The sequence below is a fragment of the Meleagris gallopavo genome, chromosome 7 (genome assembly GCF_000146605.3).
Source record: "Meleagris gallopavo isolate NT-WF06-2002-E0010 breed Aviagen turkey brand Nicholas breeding stock chromosome 7, Turkey_5.1, whole genome shotgun sequence".
Taxonomy (NCBI): Eukaryota; Metazoa; Chordata; class Aves; order Galliformes; family Phasianidae; genus Meleagris; species Meleagris gallopavo.
Window position 1 is genome coordinate 888,125 of NC_015017.2, and position 7,528 is coordinate 895,652.

A 7,528-nucleotide genomic window follows, 5' to 3' on the forward strand; every position below is an offset into this window, starting at 1 on the left:
TTCTTTTTCCAGACCAGTGCCACAGCCCAAACTGATTCAGGATTCTACTAGGATTCCCTCCTCTTTGAAAAATAACCATTTATTCCTACCTGTCCCTTCCTATTTTCTACTAGTTTTGAATTCTCTTGAGAACCTCTCTTCTAATCCCAGGAGAGATTAAATTCCTAGGAGTGAGAGAGCTTTTGAGAACCAGAGCACACTGCGTCAGCCGAACTGCCCCTACTTACACGTGCACTGATGCCTACAGAGCATTCCCCAGAAGGCATGATTCCTGCTACCAGAAGCATGCTTTCTTTATCCTACATCTTTAACGTTGTTACGTAGCCTCTGTTGCTTTGCCCAGTGTTACATCTGGACTTTAAGTAGCTTGCTGATTTCCCTCTCAGTTTTATTTCTGCCCACTTCCCTTTTCCAGAGGCTAGCAGTGCTGGAGTTGATGCCATCTTATTCCTGGGCTATTCCTATCTCACCTATGACAGTACACACTGGTGGTGAGACAAGGCATCATCTGGATGTGAAACTCTGCTTTTCTTGGCAGATGGGAAATGTTTGAAGTCCCATAAACTCTTATGGCATCACCTGCAGCTTGTATGCACTGCTTCAAACAAATGCTCAGGGCACTGAGAATATTTTGGAGTGAAGTGCTGCATATTAGTAGCAAGCCCATAGCTGCTCAGATGCTGTCAAGTTATTTTTGATTTTTAAGAACTACAGAATAATTTGCGAGAGCACATAAAAAAGGACTCAGTGTCAGATCTTGCTTTTTCCAGAAATGCAATCAAAAATTATTCTACTATAATCAAATTTGTCTTTGCACGTGGAGAGAAACACATGCACTGCAGGAGGTGGTTGTGTTCAGGTCCCTCTGTGTCCCAAAACCCAGGTGTCTGTTCCTTTTATGTCAGGAATGGGTTGGCATCAGTGTTGCGTGGCCTTGCTATCCAAAGAAAAAAAGTAAAGGTTTTGATGAGAAGGTGATTTGTTTGTCCTGCTGCAGGGTAGGAACACTACTTCGGCTGACCAGCTCAGTTCCAGAGAAGCTGAGTGTTCCCCAAGTCTGCAAAGGGCAGGCATTTTTCTTAGCAATATTTACAGCATCTCTTTGAAGCCAAATGTTTTTGGGGTTTTCCACCACTCCCCTCATTCCCATTGTGACTGTTTCCCCCGTGGACAATTTCTTATGGTTTCAGGAGTGATACCACTAAGGGCTGGCCCAGCATGGAATTTCTGCAGTCCTGAACTGCTCTATTTGTACTCTCAGGGCTGGATTCAATTGACAAGAGGCTCTGCAGCCAACCCCCTTGGACTGCACATGTGTTTATTTAAATGTCAGTGGCCCACACAAGCTGAATACCTATTAGCTAGAGCATGCATAAAATTCAAAGCACAGCTACAGTTCATATTTATTGCTCAAAGTACAGCTCTCTTTATTGTTGTCATTTCGGTACCCTTGTATTTATGGTATTATTCAGTCAGCTCTGAGAACTTAACTAGCACTTTGTAGTGTTTCTATACTGCAAGGGTATAATATCCGTCTATAATAAATATATAGGTGAGGGATTTAAGAAACAAAACAAAACAGCAACAACATATAGCATGTGAAAACTTCAGTAAGCAAATATCCCCTGCTAGAGCTGAGGAAGAAAACACATGTAGACACATGCACAAAACCCACCAGTATCACCTGAAGTCACTTAATGAGCAGTAGATGTGAGCTTCCACTCTGTTTTTTCATCTCTGACTTTTGCCATTCTCCAGTGGTACTGTAGCATACATGCTGTAAAGCACCCAGCTCCCATGTGAGGTAGTGGCAGATAGTGCTGTTATGGGCTGGGTGTAAGTAGTGCTCTTCTGGTGCTTGTCCACGAATGACACTGGAACACTTCTGTCTGCAGAGCTGTCAGCCAAGCTTCTCAGCCAGAAACATGATAAGACAGCTCGCTCGTCCCGGGAACGAAGTGAGCAGTTGTGGTAAATGGGTGTATTTCTGGTATACCTGTTAAAATAAAAAAAAAAAAACAACCAAAACCTCAAATAGTTAAATCCAGTGTAGGAAAATAAAAATGCATTTATTCTAAATTGTGAGTTGTTAGAGTTAGGGTAGTATGGTGAGGCTGCAGTTGGTCTTGATGATCTTGGAGATCTTTTCCAACCTGAGCAATTCTGAGTCTAAACGCAGGTGGAGAGATGAGAGATGTCTCTTGCTGCTGGTATTCCAGAAACCTGCCCGATTTCAATTCTAACATTTGCCTTGGTAAGAAAATATTCTGTAAAGGACAATAGTTTATGCTAAGTGTAAAGCTATTTCTAGTGGACTTTAAATTTCACTGGCAACACTCATCTGTGTCCATTCTTTGTTTGGAGGGAGGAGACTTGAGAGAAAAACAGTTTAATTAAAGGAAAAAGAAAAAAAAAGAAAAAATTTTGTTTGGCTATGTTGTTCTGCTGACATGAATGTGAGTGACTCCAAGTGGGATTTTGGGCTCAAGCCCAGAAAAGCAAAAGCACTCCTTTAAAAATAACTATAAAGTTGGAGTTTTGGACCGTGGCTTCAGAGGCTGTTTGGTAGTCAGTCAGGCCTTTGCTGAGCCGAGCTGCCAGTGACAGAGGTGCCCAAATCAGAGTGATGTTCCTCAGAACTTGCCTTTAAATAGAGTTCTGAGAACTTCTTTCACAATAATGTAAGAATCCACCTTCCTCAGTCTCGTAGCAAGGTGTGCATGGGAGGAGCAGAGGTCTGCAGTGGCATAGTCACCTCCAAAATACATTCAAGCACCTGTGTAGGACACAGCCCCTTCCTCTAGCCTGGTCATTGCAATTCCTTTGCTTTTCTGACCTTGATAGCCCTTATTTTGCTTCTGTAATGATAAAGATAGCCACTTTACTCTTGGCTGACTGCAGGGTGCTAGCAGCAAGGCTGAAACACTTGATAGCCTCTATCGAGAAGAGGATAATATCAGCCACAGCTATGAGAATGAACTATTCTCCTAAATATATGATCAGAATCAACAGCCTTGCATCTGTAGTGTTACCAATACTTTAATACATAATGTTTCCTGATAAGGTTGCCAAAATCAAGATGACAAAGATATTCTCATGCTTTTGTCTTGGAATCCAGCAGCTGGGGCTTGCAGTGTCCAGAAGGAAGTATAAAGCTGACCAGCAGAGCTCACCCACCACACGGCCTGTCCTCTTCCCCTGCCAGCCTCCACTAATGCTTTCACACCTACTCACCTCATCCAAAATTACAAACCTGAGCTATCAGGCTACTGTCTGTGACGTGTTCACTTGATCAGACAAACAAATCAATCCAAATCTAACCAAAGAGCTGTACGCTAACACTCTCTCTCCCCCTTGCTTATACAGAAGCACAACCCAGTTTCGGGCCATTACGCTTCCTATCAAATGATCTCAACATTTTGCATTGCAGTCTCTATAAAGGAGCCAGAACATGTCCTGCCCCTCATTCAGTACAAGGTAGAAGGCCTTGTTTAATTAATCCTACTCTCATTCCCAAGCCACACCAGCAACTTTCCTAGAAGTTATCCATATTAGCCTGCTAACGTGTGATGTTTGGGAAGCTTACATAACTGATCCTTTAATATGCACCAAGCAACCTACTAACAAGGCAGGAAGCTCCTGATAAGGATGAATCAAGATCTGTGAGTCTCGTCTCTTTGATGCCAGCGTATCTCAGTGTGAACAGCCTAAACCAAAACTGCTGGAAAGGCACAGACGTATTCCATTGCAACATCCTCTCAAGAGGTACCTATTGTAGACTCTTCCTTTCTTAAAGGAAAAAATATATGGTGCTTATTATGCAATGTAGATATTATTGATCTATATCTCAATTACTTACGTTCCTTTTTTGGGTTGGACTCCATTGCCTTGCAGATTTTTGAAACAGCTTGTCAGTTTTAGTCCCCATCTAATTCTGTCCTTTCTGGGTTAATCTCTTCTCTGTCCCACTCAGCCCTTTCCTTTAATCTAGTCCTCAAAATCATGAGGTTTCTTTCATTTGTTCTTTTACAAAATGTGAAATTTGACTTTTTTCTTCCCTTTTTCCTGGAAGAGATATCCTGTCCTTTTACAAGACTGATCTTTCCTACTGATCCTGGAAAAGTGAAGTACCTTTCTTTTGTGTCCATATTTTATGAGCATATGCAGATATTTCTAGACTGGAGAGGTTTTGATTCATCTGATCTTGTCATAGCAGATTCTAAATGATATTTTTAACATTAATGGCTAATTATTTATGTCTTAGCTGTCCATTAAACAACACATCTTCAAAGGAGAGGCCAAGATTCAGAGTTCACAGCCAATTATCCAATAGAGCGAAGCAGGATGTAACTCTTTAGTCTTTGGAGATGTTCCTTTCATGATACTATTTTCCACAATTCTATTTCACTGTCGCTGTTCTGGACACCTGTACTTGTGTTGACACATCATGATCTGCTGTGACATTCTTTAAGAAGTCAGAGAAAGTGCTCGCAACTAGCAAGTCTTTAAGATACAACAGGAAAGGTAAATGCAGTGAGAAAATGGTGTTAAAAAGGAGATAAAGGACCTGAGCATTTGCCCTCTGTAGATGCTTCTGTGTCTCTGCATAAAGGAGCTGAACCACTGCTATAGGAATGATCCATGGATGTTTTGGTTTGGCATGAGACTTGTACACCCACTGACTGCCTCCCGATGTGAGCTCAGTGCTGTAACTTTCAAAAATGGATGATTTGTGTGAATACGTCCAGTTATATTCAGCAAGAATGAACCTTTCTCCTTACTATATTGTTTTCTAATGCTCTACTTGGCTTCCTGAGTGCACCCAGCTCATGCTTCAGTTTATATATACCTCCTTTTTTTTTTGCCCTTCCTTTTGCCCTGTATTTTCTGAATGCACAAGGAAGGTTCTATCTGAAATGATGCTATACCATTATGATTGCTCTCCTATAAGTAGATAGAGAAAATCTGGGGTCTTCCTGTGTTTCCTAGCAAGTTCAAATCCAAAACTAGCTGTGGTTTTAGTTTTGCCATAGGAAAGGAAAAGCGAGGTGAGGTTTCGCCAAGTACAAAACACAGCTGCCCAAACCTTTTAATAGATACATATATTCAGGAAATAAAATAAATAAAATAAAAATTTACTCTAAATTAAAAAAAAAAAACCCAAACTTTGACCTATGTGCAATGAAATAGGACAATATTTAGATAATCTAAACAAAGGGAGGAGAAATTAGGAATTTGAAAGGTGCATGCAGTTTTGCCCACTTACTTCATCTACCAGTTCCCCTTTTAGTCCCAACTTTTTAAACTAGATCTATCTTTACTTTTGGACCATGCTCAAAAAGTACCATGTCCAACAAAAGATGATTTACTTTGGTCTGTGCTGATCTAATTTGTGTCTGTGTGCTCTTGTCTTCCATGTGAATAAACCTCATGGCCTATGGGGCTTTGATTCCAGTGTGCTTATCAGCATCGATGCCCATGGCAATCTCCCAGCAGTGGACAAAGCTAATGATGTCAATGCATAGAGTCTGTGATCAGTAATCTCGCACAATCATGATATGCTCTGAATGGCTGTTTTTAATGGAATAAAGCTACAGTAGGAAGAAATTGTCAGGAACTTTATTAGTTTGCCATCGCTTGAGTATTTCATTCTTCTATGCAATGACAAAAATGCCTGGTGATGGATTCTGTTGTGGTTATTTTTTGGTATTATACTGCCTCATTTGTATCTTCAGGTCTCCCAGTAATGGATAAGAAGTCACAGCCTTTTATCCTCATCTTATTCTTAGGTAGGGAAACAGTAATATTCCTGTTTTACAGATGCAAGACTAAGGCACTAATGAGGAAAAGGACAGATCCAGTAGTTTCATTAGCTTGCAATTAGTAACTTAAGATCAAAGATGCTCTTTCCCAGACTACACTACATTGCTATCCTATTTTGGAGGCAGCTATGAAGTATTCCCCAGAGCTCAGCTTCTGAAGTGCAAAGCCCGGAGATATCTTGGTGCTGTGCTGCTAGTCCTGTCAACATTGGTCTACACTCAGATGATGTTCCAGAAAATAAGTATTTTTTAACCCTCCTCCACAGCCTGTTAGCTAAGAGATGTAACTTCTTGCCTGTTCTATCATCTTGTGCATCGTGCTTCTGTCCCGTGGCCTGTCTTTGCAGCAAGGAGATGCCATCCTTTGCTACTGTGACCACCAGCATTTGGAGAGGTGGAAGCTGCATTTAAGGATTCTGCCAGGCAGACGAGAGAAGTGACCCTGGACCCTTCATGGGTAAGTGCTCTGAACACTTGAAAATGCTCTGAACAGTAGGCATGCTAAAAAAGAATAAAATTATGATTTAAAAAAAAAAAGAGAGAGAGAGAAGGAAAAAAAGAAGGAAAGTGACTCTGATTGAGATTCTGACTGAGGGAAGGTGAGTTGTGGACCCCAAGTGAACTGCAGCGATCTGCAGGCTTTAGCCAGAAGATACATTTCTGACCTGTGAGTCCAGTCACTCTGTGCAACCTCTGCCTGGGTCCAAGAGCTCTGGTTCTGTAAGCTCTACCTTGCCTTCTTGTGTTTGTCTCGAAGAGACTGAATAGCAGCAGATCTGCAAAAGGAGTCTGTGAGTGCAAGCTCTGCCAGCTGCTACTTACCTGTGAAATATGAAAGTTGTTTCTCCTCAAAGGCAATTGCTGCTCCTGAAACCAGGCATTCGTATTTGCTTGAGAAAGCTATGACTGACTGTGAGATGATGCAAGCCTAGGATCTCACTTAAAAAAAAAAAAGTGTAGATATAGGTTTGTTTCCTGCTCTGCCTCAGTTTAGCAGCAATCCATTTTCTTTTGTGCTCCCCACATTTTTAGAGAGCTGGTTGGCACTTACTTTGGTTGGCCCAAAGGGAAAACAATCAAGTGTGTGTGAAAGAGCAAGCACTAGGTCACAGCTCCGAGAGCAGCAGTAAGAAGCATTCCTTCTCTGCAAAGCAAGGGGCTTATGGGCAAAATACAGCCATTCTCAGACAGCTCAATGAAACACACACAACCTGAACAAAAAGTAACTATTCCATTCAACTTATGAATGCTTGTGAAATTTATTTTTTGCCAGCTTTTACAGTCCACAGCCTTCTCATTCAATCTTGAATAATAGCTTTGAATTGAACTGTAAAAGCTTCCGAAGTTTGAAGTCTTTTGACAAGTTAATTTAGCTGTATGGTAAAAAGTTTTTCCCGCAGATAGAATAAAGACATTGTATCATGAATGTAGTAGTCATCCAAGGGAAAGAAAACACCATTAGGATAAGAAATGATGGGCTTTATGGAGATAGTTTGTGGTATAGTGTAATCTACTATCAATATTTCAGTAGAGAAGTATTCTACTTGTCATTCAGCTGCAAGTCAATATCTTCACTTAAAACCAACACCCAGGGACCAGACTGCACATATATATTTTTACTGAAAAAGTAACTTGTTGCTTTTTGTCAGTGTTCTCCTTTCCTTTCCTTTCCTTTCCTTTCCTTTCCTTTCCTTTCCTTTCCTTTC